This window comes from Meles meles, chromosome 3 (assembly GCF_922984935.1).
Source record: "Meles meles chromosome 3, mMelMel3.1 paternal haplotype, whole genome shotgun sequence".
NCBI lineage: Eukaryota > Metazoa > Chordata > Mammalia > Carnivora > Mustelidae > Meles > Meles meles.
In genome coordinates this window covers 92087076-92104925 of record NC_060068.1, presented here as the reverse complement: position 1 = coordinate 92104925, position 17850 = coordinate 92087076, and the positions used below count along the sequence as shown (strand labels likewise).

The 17850-nt window shown below is 41.2% G+C and overlaps 1 long non-coding RNA gene across 1 annotated transcript; it reads left to right on the top strand.

The window, feature by feature from the left end:
• Positions 1-1090: 1090 nt before the first annotated feature.
• Positions 1091-10448, top strand: LOC123938074. The gene is made up of 3 exons (XR_006817668.1): positions 1091-1177; positions 8720-8863; positions 10379-10448. It is a non-coding gene; the product is annotated as an uncharacterized LOC123938074 (long non-coding RNA).
• Positions 10449-17850: the final 7402 nt, after the last annotated feature.

The window sequence follows — 17850 nt, the reverse complement described above, 5'->3', positions numbered from 1 at the left end:
AAGTAAACAGCTTTATTTCCAAGGGGATAATGCCTGATTGTGTAAGGGCAAGACCAAAGGGACAGATGGAGGGGGTCAGGGGGAAAAGAAATTGTCCTAGGAAAGGTACAGGCACAAGTCTCCAAGTTTGCTTAAGGAGGTGATGTCTCAGAACTATGGTGGCTGGTGATAACGTGAACAGAGGCCATTAAAGGTGCATAGCCTGGGTCACAATATCATCTAGAGTTAGCACATTCTGGTAATTCACAATTCATTCTTGCTTATTATCATCGAGTTAGCAGATTTCTTCTGAAATCACAACCAGTCATGATAAGACAGTACTGCTAATGCCTTGCTCTGACGTTATTAAAAACTCTAATTCATAGTTTGGGTAACCTAGCTGTGCCCCAAGTCATGGTATTAATGCAGAGGGGAAAATCTGGATTCAAATTTCCTGCATCATGGACATTCAAAACAAGAGCATATTGCTGCCAATCAAATCGGCAAACCTGTTCTGATTCAAAGACCAGATTTTTGGATTAAAAATTTGCAATCAGATCAGGTCTTGGAGGATGCAAAGCTATGTGGAACAAGCAGTATTAAACATTTCAAAATTCTAGCATCGCCACTCGAGGTTTTCCACAGTGGCTTCTGGAACCACAGTCACCTTTGAAGTGTTTGAAGCTGTGTGTCTCAGTGGCTTCTTGTGGGGACACATTTGACTTCACTGAACAGTACAAAGCTGGTAAAAATACGCATCTGAACGACACTGTGGGTGCAATCACTACAATACTCAACTGCATTTCTCAACTCTGTCCCCAAATTTATAGAGGGATTATTAATAAGTATATTTATAATATAGATGAAAGATACTGTAAAAGACAGCCTAGCTTCAGACACACACTTGGGACAGAATCTGTTTGAAATCACCACAGACATAAGGTGGTCATCCCTGCACTCCCAAACAGCAATGACAGAAACCACCAAATAGTTATAATACACTGTGAAGTGGAACCTTTTTTTTTTTCTTTTTAACAAAGAGCCGATGTTTCTTTTATAAGCGCAGCCACTTCAAACTGAGTTTTCCTTGGAGTTCCAGATTTAAGATGACCTGTGGTTGAAGGAAGCACGTCAGCGTATGTTTGCAGTAATAAAAATCTTCCCGCTATCTAACTTAAATCTGCTTTGTCCCCTCAAGGTAAGTCTGCCTGCTGTCTCCCTGGGGCCCTTGAGTGTTCAGAGTGCTGTGGCGGTTCTCCCGGAGACAAGAATATGGTCTGGCTTTATCTTTAGAGCATCTTTAAAATATAGATTACAAGACAGAGGCTGACTACAGAGCGCTGCAGTGTGGTATTTAGAGAACGCTGAGCTCTGCAGACAGAAGCCTGCCGCTACATTAATTCATCTCGCACCATTTTCTGTTCTCATTATAATTTTATCTTAGGAATTAATACATTCTGCCATTTTCTATTCTGGTTACAATCTAGAGAAATCCGTGAGGCTGAATACATTTTGTACCACTTTGTTCTGCTTATAATGTTAAGATGTTTTCAAGAATGGATTAGTTCAATGCCACTCTCCCTACTTTATCTTGAGATTAAGAACTTAAACAGTCAGGAAACTTCATCCGGCGTCAGGGGTAATATGTTTCTAGCACAAAGATGGTATGAAAAAGAGAAAGCAGGGAAATTGGTTTATTGGTCTTTGGTTTGGCTTTTTTTTTAAAGGTGTGTTGACCTCCCAGAAATTTTAAAGACAACTTGGAAAAACTAATTTTAAAAATAACCGAGGTCATATTAGTCGGATGACAAGGCTTTTGGAAAAAAGAGAACTTTCTCATCATGAGTCACACTTTTTCCTAAGTAAGCAAACTTTTCTCTTGTTTTCTGCATCACAATTACATTTAAAAAAAATTTTTTTAAAGTCCTAATAGTTGAAAGTATACACACACACTCACGCACACGCACACACACAAAGAACACACACAAAAATCCTAAGAAAGATTCAAAAGTAGACCAAAATGAATGTAAAAATATCCTCTGAGCACTATAATCACTGAAGTGGCTAAGCCATTTTGAAGAATTATATAATAATCAAGGTCACTTGGCCACCAAAATCAAACTGGTAAAAGTGATTTTTTTTTTTTAATGTAGGATTGGAAGGGGGTGCACAGAATAATGGAAAACCATCCAGTTTGGGGTAATATGACATTTTTCTTTTGTTAAATTAAAGGACCAGTCCTTGTTCTGACTGAAAGTACAAGTGTAGTGAGGACCACAGCCCACTCTTCAAATATGAACCAAGACTGATGATTGGCCAGGGGAAGGTATGCATGCTAACTGCAGTAGGATGAAAACTACCAGCTTAAGCTATTTCTCGTCCTTTACCTGCTAGCCTTCCCTCCCAGGTGCTCTGGATCCTTCCATGGTCTCCCACTTGCTTCTCTCTTACACTCAACCACACACATTTGTGACATTAGTTGGGGGGTGCATTCTATGTCTGGGAAACAGTAAAGCTAACTTCCTCCAGTATCTGTAATCAAATTAGCTGATTTAGCCACAGACACATAACTCAGGTAAAGGCCCTTACCTCCACCTGGCTAGTTAGTTCCCCTCTCCCATGCCCCTCAGTGGCTATTTTGGATCTTACTCCTTAAAAGCTCCTTCCTTTCCAGTCTCTCCCTGTTCTCTCCAGAAAACCATAACTTCTCTTTACAGAAAGCAAAAAGTCATCATAGGATTCTCTTATGCTACAGCGTACCACAAATGTGTCTAAATCCATTCCTTTCTTCTCTGCCTCTTCCCTTGGCAGCAGTCCAGGCAAGGGGTTGGGTCTCCTTCTTGTGTCTGGGGCAAGTCTCAGTCCGTGTGGTCAGTCTCAATTATGGCACCACCTTCAAGGCTCCCTCCATCAAGTCCCCGGCTCTCGTTCCTAAACATTTCCACCTCCCTTCTGCTGTGCAAGCTGATCCCTGGGTAGACCCAAGATCTCAGCCCTCTCAGTTCCTTAAAACATAATACCAAACAAATGTCTAAATGGTTTAAATCCCAAATATCACTCAGATTACCTCTGTCTTATTACCCTTTACAGCCTAACTTCCTCTTCTCCCACTAATTTCTGACCCTCTTTCTACAGTGTGATTTCTGCCCCACCATCCCACAGAAACTGCTTTCCTGACCCTAGAGTCACAAAGGCCTCAGTGTTCATGTGTGATGGACGTGCCCCAAGCTTCCATCATTATCTGAATTCTCTGCAGCCTTGGCACTGCACACTCCTTCTTCCTGCTTGAAGCATTTCTTTGGCTTTGGGGACAGTATCATCTCTTAATTCTATGTCTTCGTCTGTCTGGCTGTTCTTCTCAGTTTCCTTTGTTGGTCCTTTTGCTCTCCCCTAAAATGCTGCTGTGCCCCAGGGTTCCATTGTCAGCATCTGGTTCTCTTTCTTTGTGCCATGTGAACGAACTCTCCCAAATCTATGGCTTCTCTATTTCTTGTATCTTTATAACTTCCAAATCCAAGGCTTTGTTCCAGCCTGTCTGCTGAGCCCCTGCCTCACTGCCTCCTGTGTCCCGGTTTGTGTATCTCCGGATCAGCTCGGCTACTCTCACTGACATCACCACCCCTTCTTAAGTCCCAGCCAGGTCTGCGCTGGCTGACGTGGGGAGGTAAGATACGGGAGTTCATGTCGCTTGTAAACAGCTCTCCGAGTGATGGTATCATTTTTCACAACCGGGCAGATAAGAAACAAAAGACAAAAACAACCCCAAATGACTCAATTTCTGTTATTTGTCAAGCCCTTGGATGAGAACATATTAGAATTTCCCCCAATTAAATCAGGCTGTCTTACAAATAAGCTAAAAATCAATGAGCTCATCAAGCATGTTAATACTTTCATACTGAAGCCTACCCATTCCATCCCCTGTACCTGGTAGCTTTGAAACTCTTAAGTCCCTTGCTCTCAGGAGGTGAATTTAGCCAGAATTTTCAGGTTAGAGTTTACCTGGTGACCCTGGGACAGGAGCAGGAGATAGAATCAGAGAATCATTCCAAAGATCAGAAAAGAGTTAGCATGGCAGTAGTCTTTTTTAAGAGTTTTGAAGTAAAACTAGTTTTCCTGTCAGGAAATCAAACAATAAAACATCTTAAAATCAACTCTCAAGACACTTAACATCCATTTTATACTCAGGGAAGATTTCAACCAGCTACAAGTGTATAATTTAAAAATTCAGCTTATTCAGCAGCGTGAATATGGAGAAGGTAATTGTATGTCACCAATTTAGAAACATCAATTGGAAGAGAAGTTATCCAAGCTCCCTCATGGTATTTAGGATAAGGTTAAAGAGAAGGAAACATCTTTTATAAATATGTGAAGAAAAGAGGCTAGGGTTATTTCTATCCACTGTTTATATTTAATTGCCTCTTTTATTCTAAAACTACACCATTGTTGCTATTTGAGGCTTAAATGCAACCTACAATAAACAAGGAAATGAACAAACCCTGCCTCTAAAGTGTCCAGCTAAAGTCGATTTTAAAAACTCTCCAATGGAGGTTCTTCCAAAGAGGGAGCATTGACTTTTGTTGCCTGGATAAGCAATTTTTAAAACAAGCCTACCATCTGAAAGCACTCAGACTCAATGGTGATGTGGGAAACAAAGGCAGAAGGAAATGTAAATGAATAAATATTCTTATAACCTGCAACCCGTTGACAAACACTTGAGGCAGGCAGAGTATAAAGTTCCTCTGGGACGCTCCCAAATGTCTTAATGTTAATGCCTTGCTCGAGGGAAAAACAACCTTAGTTTGAGGATATCGAGGACTGAGGTATCCTGTGAGTCTTCTTTAGCATATTAAAGTCCTTTCAGAACTTCTCTTATATTTCTTCTCCCAACCCCAAAGTATAAAATCAGGTGCCCCTCATAATTCTGGGGTGGCCAGGAGTAGCAGATGGCAGCAGCCCTTTCTGCCCGTGGGTCCTGTCCCTGTGCTTTAATAAAACCCCTGTTTTGCACCAAAGGCATCTCAAGAATTCTTTCTTGGCTGTTGGCTCTGGACCTCACCCACCAAACCTCACCTATATTCCAAAACTACGTCACATGGTACCCTCCCAAGAAGATACTTGATTCTCGTTAGAAGTGGAGTAGCTGATTTACCATTCTTTCTTCTGTGGACTGAACACAGATGGGACTTTAATTAAATATAATTTTAAATGACACTGGCTATTAAAATGTTATTCCGTGTGAACACAAGACTTTGTGACTGAATGTAGGAACAGACATCTTCAGGCCTTCCGTTCATTTTCCTTAAATTTCCAAAACCGGATTTTCCACCGCCTAGGAGAAGAACAGTCCTTGGTTGCTCAGGGACCACTGTTAGCCGTGCAGGCGAAGTAGTTCACTCTCCCATCTCATTCAATCCCTGTTCTCTGTGGCACTGGTGACAATTAACTCTAATTGTAATGGCAGCCAGTCTGATGGAGACTCTGGGCTGTTAGGGATGAAGCTGAAACCACTATACACTCATTTCCCCAAAGACCATGGACCTTCAGGGGGTAATGACTTTGTGTCATTATACCCAGAACCAAAATTCAGCGGACAGACTAAAGGTTAACAGTTCTATTTCCCATTACCCAGAAGCCCGGGCTTGTCATTCCTATTCATGTTGTGGTAGTCTCAAATAAGTCCTGTGTCAAATTTCTTACTGCTTCAAGCTTAGAAGACTTTCTTTTTAGTGGGAAACAGCCTTCTCCCTCCCCTTCCCCCCCCCCGAAAAATAAATTTTAGGAAGGGTTAAATGAGGGAAAGTGCATCAGAGCTTGGCTAAAAGATAGTGTAACATTTTGACATACTTAAATGAGGAAAAGAAAAAAGTAAGTATATGTCAGCTCCAACAAGAAAAAACAAAACAGTCTTACTTTTTCCCACTATATTATAGGTTCCATCAGTGTCTAGAAAGACTGTTAACATTTTTCTCTTGCATTTCTTTATGTAACACCCTTACTACAGTATCATGTAAAATAGGGGCATAAACATATATTGTTTATTTAAAACTAAGCATTTAGTTATAGTCTAGGGATTACTGTAGAAAGTTGGTAAATCGATCCCTGGGGCCATGGAAACCAGATTTTTTTTTTTTTTTTTTTTTTTTTTTTTTTGGTTCCCATCAGACTCATTTCCAAACCCTGTGGGGGTTTATCAAGTTGGGTTTCAAGTGTCCTGATCCATTCAGACTCCAGTTAACTTGCATTGTTATATTGGTTTTCATTCAAGCCTGTGTTGCTCATCTCCAGCGAGAAGAAAACCAACTGAGGAAGTGAGGCTAAAGAAAGTAGTGGCTGAGAATTTGTTATACACACACACACTCACACACACCAACCAACCAATCAAACAAGCAAGCAAACAAGCTTCCACGTGAAGGTTTAAAACATCTTAAGCTTCTTTGACTCTTAGAAGCAGAAGCTCTGATAACCTCCCAGTGCCTGGGCTCAGGGGTAACAACAAAGGTGGACACCCATCCCATGGATTTGACAGAATCAGGGATCCCGCTTGGCAGGCCCACTAGATGCAAATGGATTTTTAGAGCACACATCCAGGGACTGGAGAGGGACTTAGGCTGGTTTTCTTTACTGCCACCCTGTCCCTTTCTTCTGCCCTGTATTTACATTTTTTCTCGTGTCTATCCCATAGAGTCAACTGCAAAGCTGTTGAAAAAGGATTTTCTTTTGCTCCCATCAGACACTTGGTTGTCCTTAACCACAGTGGGCTTTACTTAAACCCATGGCTGACTTCAAGAGGGAAAGCCTGGTGGGGGGGGGGGGGGGGCAGAAAAAGGGGGAGAAAGGGTTAAACAGCATGCAGACAGTAAGTAGGCAACTTGAAAGTTCTTACAATGGGAGATGCTGACTCCCCAGCAGCAAATCAAACAGGTACTGTAAAGAGGACCTAGACCTGAGTGAATCATGAGTAATAATCTTTGAGTGGAACAAATACACCTGGGTAGGCACTTTAGCAAGGCTTAAACAGTATGGCCTGTGTGGCTTCTAGAGTGTTTATTACATTTCTTTTATAGAAATCCCCCTTACGTTAAAAATTATTTTATATGCATGCAAGTTTATGATCTTTTCCATATATGCTCTGATGTTATGATTTATAAATATTTGATGATTCAGATGACCAAAATATATTTCTCATATATGTTTGGTCTTCATTCACAGTTGTTGTCGAGCACTTTCCCAAACCGTTGAAATTTCCTAAGTCTTGAGAACTCTAAATGTGTCTATTGCTATGTTAATGAAGAGACTTTTAGAAAGCACCTGAGGTTGGCCCTGGTTGCGGGTGGAGCCAATTAGGGGATTTCAGTCCCATACCCTGACCTCCAGAGCTGGAGTTCATCGGCCAATGATTTAGTGAATCTGGCCTACATTAGGTAGTGAAGCCTCCATAAAAACTCCCAGTTTCAGAGCACTTCCGGGTTTGAGTTTGCTGCACTTCCAGGAGAAGGTCAAGTATGAAGGGTCCTTTCCCCCCAGCTTGCTCTGTGCATCTCTTCCATCTGGCCATTTCTGAGTTATGTCTTCAACAATTAACCCGTAGCCTAGTGAGTAAAATGTTTTCTTCGTTGTTTGAGCTACTCTAGCAAATCCTAGGAGGCGGTCATGGGAAGCTCCGAGCTAGAGCTGGTCGGTCAGAAGTCCAAGCAATGACCTGGAATTGTGACTGGTATATCCTGAGTTAGAAGGGGTTCTGGAACCTCCAGCTCTGTAGATGGTTGGTCAGAAACACAGTTTACAACCTGGGCTTGTGGTTGGTGTGGGTGGACTCTGACCTATCCCTTGGTAGATAGGATCAGAAGGGAGTTGAATTGTAAGCACCCAGCAAAGCCTGGAGCCTTGCTTGGTGGGGGTGGGGGGTGGGGGTGGGGGTGGGTGAAGTGGGGTGGTGGAGAAGCCCCTCCCCCTCACAAATTAGAATTGGAATCTGGACACGTTTACATGCCAGTGCTCAGATAATGGCAAGAATGGTATCCTTGCTTACTGGGCCTACATAGTTGGTGTTGGACTAAGCATTTTACTTGCCTTATCTCAGTGTATTTTCACAATGATTCTTTAAGAGAATGTGCTCTTAGGATGCTTATTTGTGACATATACAATCCCCTCATTTAAGAAAACTTAGGATGACTTGCTCAGTGTCACATGTTAACCACTAAGTGGTGGCATAGTGGGGACTCAATCATAAGATGTCTAGTTCCAATACCATTTTCTTAATCTTTACCCAGCACTGTTCTCGGGGCACATCTGAAGACCTACTTTATCTGAACATCAGATTTTTCAGTTTAATGAGGAGATTGGATAATATCATCTCCCAGATCTGAAATGATCTGATAAATAAAGCCCTGCTAACTTAGCAGAAAAAAGGAATGCTCCTGAGCCCTTTCCCATCAGCTTATTGAAAACCCTGACAATTCCAAGATGTGGGAGAGCAGCAGGCAGCTCTCATCTTCAATAAGTGGGAGTTCAAGATCTATAACCAGCTCTTAATCTTGTGGTTAGAACTGCAGATGTATTTGAATAAGTCTATCCATGGATTCCTCATGTATTTAGTAGACCTTAGAATGTCTGACGTGCTATCTCAGGAAAAGAACCCCTCTGTAGATTCTGTATGACAGCTACAAACCCTGTCTTCTGTGCACCTTCTAATAGGAAACTCCTATGAGTGTTCTCAACTTGCTTTCACTTTTATCTCCAGTTTATTTCTCAGCCTACTTTAATTGGACTTTGACCCCATCCATCCAAAGAAATCTCCCTCCTCAAGATTATCCACAGCCTCCTTGATGTTCTTCATCTGGCCAGCCCTGAAAACAGACTGTAGTACCTTGAGACAGAAGAAAAGGTAAGAAAAAACAGAATCTACATATCAAAACAATGTTTTGTGAACAATCTTTACTGAAACTCCTAAGCTGAGTGCAAAAGAAATACACATCATAAAACCCACACATCCTTTAAACAGATATACATTATTTTCCATAAACTCTTTTTTAATGTGTATATATATTTAAATTTGACAGAGAGATCACAAGTAGGCAGAAAGGCAGGCAGAAAGAGAGGGGGAAGCAGCTCCCTGCTGAGCAGAGAGCCCAATGTGGGGCTCCATCCCAGGACTCTGGGATCCTGACCTGAGCTGAAGGCGGGGGCTCAGCCCACTGAGCCACCCAGGCACCCCTCCATAAACTCTTAATACTACGAAAGTTTCTTTGCCTTACTACACTACGTTAAAGAAAATGGGTGGTTTAGATTTTATTTAAACAAATGTACCCTCCAGTTTCACTATTGCTACGTATTATTCTAACATTTACTGAAGTTAGCTTATACCGCCTTGATAAATTTAAACAAGATTCCAACATTTTGTAGCTATGGAGCTCATCTAAATTGCCCTCTTTCCTCGTACTTGGGAAGGAAAACAGATTAGAGGGTTAATGACTGACCTGTGGTAACACAGCTGGGTTTGGTAGACCTGGGACTAGAAGCCAAGTTTCGGAGTTGAGAGCCAGAGTCCCTCAGTAATACCATGGTCCTTTGATACATTTCAAAACAGGAGTAGATTTAACAATGAGATGTGCCTTTTATAAGTCAATAAGTGATAACAAGATAATAATCAAAAAGGTGAAATGAGAATCTCTCCTCCCTAACTCCCCTATTCCCAACCCAGTGTATGTTTTGGCTACTTGGGAGGTAGTCCCAAGTCATTTTTTAGTTAACTATGGTAATTGGGTTTGCAAATGTTTTACCATTTTAAAAATTAGATTAACTCAAGGTTATACCATTAATAACCACTTTTGTTCAGTGGCATGGTGATAGGTCTCATGAGTAGCTAGCAAATAAATGGGAGGTGGAGCTAAAGCGGGTGTACCAGGAAGTTGGCCTAACATGTAGCATGTTGTAGTGATGCCTGGCCTGCCATTTGTCTTCCCTAGTGGAAATGGAATGTGTACTTGGCATTGTCATCATTATGTTCCCCAAAGTAGTGGTTTATTGATGGACAAGAGGCAGCTTAGATGTTTCTTCAGAAAAATTCTCACACTGCTTAGCTTTTCTTAATAGTAAGCACATTAAACATTGGCAAAGAATTCTTCTGCAACAGGAAAGTTTAGAATCAAATTTTCCTAAAAGCTCTTGGTTGGAGGACCAGTAAGGGGCATAGCTTTTCAAACAAATCCCATTCATATGGCCATGAGCCAGATGAGCCAGCTACTGGCATATTGGACCACACTGGTAAGATGAAGAGGTGTCTTCTTTGGACTGAAGAGATTCGTTGTATAAGTTAACACTGAGCTCTTCTTATTCACTTGAAACATGGCACTATGCTTAAAATGGGGTTGGTGTATCATTGACCAAAATCTTGTTTTAGGTTCTGAAATTAACAACATGAAGACAGGGAGAAACTACCCTTCTTCTATTCCCTGAAGGCCAGAACAGCAGGTGTGCCTATTTTCAGAGGTAAGTGACATATTTGCCAAATCATTTGGCACATATCAACTCAAAATGTGCCAAATTACCTGTCAAGGCTGAACAGCCTTTTTAAAAGAAAGATAAATGTCCTTCCATACACATTTGCATGGATCCACAGTGCCATCCAGTGGCTCATTATGTCGGTCACAAGTGTGCTGGGTTCCATTTGTCTCCTAGGGTTTCTATCCAAGCTGACCACCCTTGCCTTGGCATTGGTTCCTTTGATACCCAGAGACTTTGGGGCCTGGTAAAGTGCAATGGATGCATTTAAAATGAGGTGGGTTGGTGGAGAGTTGCTGTCAGGTTTGGATAGCATGTCTATGGTGTCCTGATTAGGAGTTGCCTATAGGATTTTCTAAGCAGTAAATGTCCAAGTACCTTCTTCCATTGAATCAACACCAAGAGACACCTACTTAACAACCCCAGATCTTTGTGTTTAGTCTGTGGCCTTGCTAACATTAAGGGTACTGGGCCAGCTAGAGTATGACAACCTATTCCATTATAGTTCTGGTCTTGGTAAACAGTCTTGAGTTAAGCTTTTAATTATGTCCAATTTTTCTTTTAAAATGCCTTTTTTAAAACATTGAATTTGTCTTTATTTTTTTTTAATACTTTATTTATTTATTTGACACAGAGAGATCACAAGTAGGCAGAGAGGCAGGCAGAGAGAGAGGGGGAAACAGGCTCTCCGCTGAGCAGAGCGCCCGATGCGGGGCTCGATCCCAGGACCCTGAGATCATGACCTGAGCCGAAGGCAGAGGCTTAACCCACTGAGCCACCCAGGCGCCCCTGAATTTGTCTTTAAAAAGAATACAAGGAGTTCTGGACTATAGAAGCTGATGAAAAGTAGATGAAGTAGATGAAGGGGAAGGAAGGTAGCAGGTGATGAAGGGAGGAAAAGCAAAGGGAGGGAGGAGACAGTCTTGATTATCTTCTGTTCGGACAACTCAAACGTCACACTGACACTACCTCTTCTAACATCAGTTTCTAGAAACTGGAGAGCAAACAGGGATTTTGAAGAGCAGTAGATCACATGGTGACAATAGCAACTGTTTATTAACATAAACATAAAGAGAGCTCTCACTGAAGAAACAAGAACCTGAGTGGGAACTGTTGATCAGTACAAATAGGTTGATTCTCTTCCCATTGGCTTTCCCAGCATCTGCCCACAATCGACAGAGACTTGTAATGTGGTTTAGCTTCAAAATCTCTAAACCTGTCAAGCCAGATTTAGACGTTTCAATTTGTCCCTTTTATAACTTTTGAAAAAGATCCCATGAAGAAAATGTGAGCTGCTCTAATGAGCAGGCTGTTTCCTTCCCAAATAAATTTAATGCATGTGGTCCCAATCGCAGTAGACCTAGGTAAACCATAGCCACTGGAGGTTATGTCCTCGATTTTTCACTCACTATTCAATCTTACTTGGCTTTAATACATTGTATAAAATAGTCAGAAATGAAGGATTCTTAGAAATCATCATCAAGGCTAATAGCCCCAATTTAAAATTGAGGCCCATCTCCCAGTTGGCATCTTCTAAGCAAGTACAAGTTTTTGGACCTAATAGAAAACGGGTCAGTTACTTCAACATATTTGACAATAAAGAAATATCCCAAAACTTGGTATCACCAAATAACATAATCTGAGTTTGGTGGAAAAAGTAAGAATAGTCTAATTACATAGGTTTCCCATCTTGCTCCATTCCAGGAGCGGGTAGGGAATTTTTGGTGATAAATGAAAGCACTTTGCCATTTGCGTTGTGGAAATGTGAGATTCCAGGTTGCCTAGCTCTGGTGTCTCTGGTGCCCATGGTGACATAGACTGACTCATTTGGACTTTGAATCCTTGTAGTGGGGGAAATCACGGTTTTCTGGATTGTTGCATCTGAGCTGGAGAAAGCCTTTTTTAAAAAAGTTGAGTATAGTTTCTGGTCAAAGACTTGGGAGAATGATAATATATGAATGTTTTCTGAGAGGCAGAACCTCAGTTGGGGAATTGGTGTAGGAAAATGTTTTAAGGAGCCACGATTAGGCCATTGGCTGCCAAGAATACCTTGGGTGGCAGGTTGCAAGTGATTCCATGGTAGAAGAAGTTTTCCTGAAGTGTCAGCCATAGGAGATAATGATTCTGGTTAGCAGAAATTAAGGAGGGGGCCCTTAAAGTGACAATCGAAACCTTGTATTGTACTTTAGAGTCTTTGGACATACCTAGACACATAAAGATCCCTGGATTACAAATAACAAGTACCACTCTAACCAGCTCAGACTAAACAAAAACAAACCAGGAAGACCATTCATGGTTGATAGATGTCATCTGGCAATCACAGACACCCATGGGCATAAAGTAAACCCTAGCTGGTCTTCCTGGTATCTGAAGCTTGGCATCCAAGAGTCAGGAACTGAGGTCCTGAGATATCTTCCCCTCTTTTTCCCAATCAGTACATATTTATGGAAATCTATCTGTGAATCAAACATAGGAGTTCCATTTCTATAGAATCTGGTGTTGTAGCTTGTCTCTCTTTTTCCTACCTCTGTACACCTCACTACCATCTGCCATCTGTTCAGTTCTAAACAAATGAACTTCCCTGGTTTACTCTTAATTTCAGATCTCCTATAACTTCAGCAGGAATGGGCTTCGGCTTGCTGTGTTACAGAATGTATTTCTGATTGTTTATGATCTTTCAGTTTGTAGAGTGTACCAACTAAAACCTTATAATACCCATTACATGGATTAGCTGGCTTTGGAATGGAGGTCATCCCTGATCCAAGTTATCAGGTACAAATGTGGTAGCCCATGGTGATCTCTTGGTCCAGAGTCATTAATGGATGCAGTTATCAATGGGATCATTAACAGACAAAGTTCTTAGAAAAATGGACTGTTGTTGAGACAGGAAACCCCAAAATACACCTATGTGTAAATGACTTATTTTGTTTCTCTGCATTTATACATACTTGCTTTGCTAAGCTTTAGAATATGTCCCCAATTAAATCTTTCTTTGGTATCACCAATTTCAAGATGATAGGATCAATTTCTGCCAAAATTTCTATCCTTTTCATGTCACTAGCCCAGTCTTCATTAGTCAAAATTGGGAGTTAAGTAGGAATTTTCCTTGTTGCTGCCTCTAACTTCTAAACTATGAAATTATCTATAAGACAAGGGAACAATTGACCAGGTCGGTCCTCTGGTTTTAGCAGAATGACACTTCTGGCATCTGTCCAGCTAAAGTAGAAGGCTGGAGCCATCTTCAGCATGTGACCAATTAGAGGAAAACATCATCCATATTGTAGCCTGAGATTTTAGGAGTCTGTGCCTAGTTTTGGAGTTATGCAATGGTATATGACAATCAAGATAATACTTTGGTTTCTCCTTCCTCTTATTCTGTGGGAAATGTTTTTGGGTTAAAATTGACTAAGTGTCAGTTTTTGCATTGAGAACTATGCAGAAGGTCTGGTAATGTGTTCATCCTTTATTTATTTATTTATTTATTTATTTATTTATTTAATTTGACAGAGAGAGATCACAAGTAGGCAGAGAGGCAGGCAGAGAGAGAAGGGGAATCAGGCTCCCCACCGAGTTGAGAGCCCGATGTGGGGCTCCATCCCAGGACCCTGAGATCATGACCTGAGCCGAAGGCAGAGGCCCAACCCACTGAGCCACCCAGGTGCCCCAATGTGTTCAGCCTTTAGATGCCATACTCAGGACAACCTTTGTAAGCATGAGTAGTATGCATATCTTGTCAGTTATATGAAGGCTGAACTAGGTCATTCTGAAATGAAAGTAGACCACATTTAGGAAGTAGAATCACAGACAACTGCCATCAAACTCTTCATATTAGGGATCTTCTATTTCAAATTCACAAGTACAGTCACACAGACATCCACCACGACAATCAACTTGTCACATTGATACAGCTGTTAGACATCTGTCTGATTCCTGGCAGAATAATTTTCTTCATCAGATTTGTCAGAATGGGAAATCATCTGTTGCTCGTGACAGCAGAACCTGCCTTTGCACAGAAAAGTATAGGATCATCAGAAGACCATTAAGAATTTGAGCAAGTTTAGGACATTGGAAACAAATTATTTGTCCTGCTGATATTTTTATTCTTTGAACAGACAAGTTTCCAGAGGACTGAATTGAGAAGCTTTTCCTATAAAGTGTGTGCTTCAAAATACCTGCTTTTACTTGAAAGGATAGAACTGATTTTGTTTATAATTTTATCAGCCATAACTGACAGCTGTTTAAAAAGATCTTTACAAATAGCGCCTACATGAATGATCTCATTGAGTCTCCACAATAATCCTGTGAGATAGTTAGAGCCCTTCTTATTGCTGTGATTGAGTATATGAAGATCCTGAAATACTTAAAAATCAATGACTTTCTCAAACTCTTATGCCTTATTAGTAAGCAAAGTGATTAGAACTCCTTCCAGGTCTTCTGACTCCACACATGATACTTCAACACAGTATTGCATTTTCTTTCCTTTAACGTTGAGCAAATCTCATCTAATAGTTCCTTTGATCTGAAAGGGCTGCTCCAGCTCCTGTCTTCTCATTTGCTTTACACCCATAAAAGCAAGTTAGATCTGCTTACTTTCCATCGGTTAAAATTTTGCCACTTGGCCGCACACAGCAGTTAGGTGACCCATAAAATGTACCTTTTTTTTTTTTTTTTTTTTTTGGTATGGACAACCATGTGCCCTGCCAAAATTCAGAAGGAGTCTATTAGAAGAAGAAAAAAATAAATTTGAGGAAGAAATTAAGATTCTGCTACATAGTATCCAGAGAGAATGCCAAGCAAAAATGGCCCCATGGTGAGTCTCATCTGGTATAATAGAATTTTAAGAGTGATGTTTTCTGGGGTTGATATGGGGTTTTCTATAGGACTGCCAGAAAGTCACCAGGCAGTTGTTTTCATGAATCACTCAGTTTACAAAGAATTCTAGTATACACAATTGTATAGCAGTTTGGAATTTACAGATTTAAATACCAGGCATTTCATAAACATTTAAGCGAAGTGAGTGGTCTGATTTTAATATAAACTGAACAGGCTTGCATTACAGTGGGAGGGCAGGGCTGTGTGAAGAAGTGGACGTTGTGCCCACATCCATTTCAGAACAAAATCAGGAGCTTTAGTTCTTAAATTTTTTTTGCACCTCTAATCTCCTGTTCCCTGAAAACATAAGAGTTTGAAGCTCTAGCTCTTGACTGTCCCTTGGAAATGAAGGTGCATCACCAGACCTTCAGCAGTCTTCCATTGGTAGGCCACTTTTGGAAGAGAAATCCAGTGGGCCAAAAGAGGAAAGCCTAGTGAATGCTGAAGGGCCTAGAGAGGTAGATGCCGAGGAAAGAGTCTATTTCATGGAAGAGATGAGCATAAGGAGGAAAGTGCACAGCTCGCGGTGGTGGGTGACATAGCATTTTTCTCCCCTGAGCTTCTTTCACCCTTCTGCAACATTTTTTGTTTCTCTCAGTTCCACTTAAATTCACTCTCCCTCTCATTGCAGTTGCTGTCTTTTCAGTGGATTTTGAATAATAAGACCTTGCATCTTTTACATATGTCTATGCTGGTGTCCCTTTTGTGGCAACTTCATATGTGTGTGTGTCTTTACATGTATTAAAAAAAAAAAAACCTTAAGGCATGTGCTCTAACTCATTCAGAGCTGAAAATACTGTGTTCCTTTTGGGGGGAGTTTCTCAGACCACCCTAGTCACAAAGCAAAGGAGCAGTGGGTGAGAAGAAATTCCTCCTGCTTCACCGCCAAGAACCCTGGCCTGCCATTTCACAAAGATTTGCCTTTCTCACTCTAAGGAGTAAAGCAACGGTCCCCCAGGACAATCTTGTAATTATACACAGCTCTGCTCTTACAAGGCGGTATGCAGATTGAGATCATTTATCAACTCTTCACTTACCTAGGATGATTATTTTAAATACAGTAAAATTTGCTACCAAAAAAAAAAAAATTTCCTCTACTGAATTCTTTTGGTCTGAGTAAGGTTATATCTGAGTATACAGCTCAGCATCTAGACAGAAATAAGTGCTTTTCACCAGCCCTTTCTTATTCCAGAGTATAGATATCCTTTGTTTCTAGTGTGTTGCCATCAGTGAACCACCCTTGCTCATTGTTGTAGCTCTGGAATGCTTTAGAACCTCATGTCTCCTGAATTTCACATGTGCTGGAAAGCCCATTGCTCCATCTTTCTCCATGAATAATGATGTTACTAAGGAAGCCTCTTCATAGGGCCATAGAGATTACATGCTTGGAGATCATGTATCCCAGATCATCAGATTGCATGCATTCCACATTAGCTGGGCTGGGAGTTAAGGCCCCCCTCCTCCCAGGCATGGGACCCAAATTCCCTCATGGCTACTGGCCTCCATTGTGGCCTTTTCTTATAGAATGACACAAGGTGATGTGTTATTGTCAAGGATCTTGGGGTATATGATTTTTTCTTGACTTCTGGTTCCCCATCTTAGAGTTCAGCTTGCCATAGTGGCTCGACCCCAGGAGCAGGCCTCTAGCTTTGGGCTTTCTCCTTAGTTTTGACAGTTTTTTCTATTTAGTCCCTGATCTACACTGAAACCTTCCCTTGGAAGAAAACCAGGATGCTATGGTCTTCCTTCCAGTCTTCCAGGGCTGGAGTCATCCCATTCAAACACAGATGCCCAGAGAACTGTGGCCTGGTCTTTGGGGTACTGAACTTCAGTTGCCATAAGAAGAAGGACAAGAGTTGATGTTTGCTGAATGTATGTACAAGGCCCAATGCTAGGATTTGTTCTGTTGGTGACATAGGGTCCCACATGTATTGGTTTTAATCTCCACTTACCTTAAACATGAGTAATATTGCAGTGGTATCACCTGTGTATTTAATTTAGGCTAATTCAAGTATTCATGCTCTCTCCAAAACTAAAATAGACAAGACATCATCCATACATAATTCTTATATACTCTATTTACTCTATGCATTTTTTTTTTAATTTGAAAGAGAGAGAGATCACAAGTAGGCAGAGATGCAGGCAGGGAGGGTGGGGGGAAGCAGGCTCCCTGCCGAGCAGAGAGCCCGAAACAGGGCTCGATCCCAGAACCCTGAGACCATGACCTGAGCTGAAGGTAGAGGCTCAACCCACTGAGCCACCTAGGCACCCCTCTATGCATTTTTATATACTCTTTGTATTATATATTTATAAACACATATTTAGTTTTGTTAAAAACCGTGGGCCTAGGGCCAACTGTCGCTAAACAACTCCTGAATTTCTAGACAACCTTTTTGGAATCTCTACTCAGCTATGTCAAGATCCCATCCCACTTAGCCTGGTCCACCAGGCAAATGTCCCCAAGTCCTTGCTCAGACATTTTCCTACCAAATCCATAGC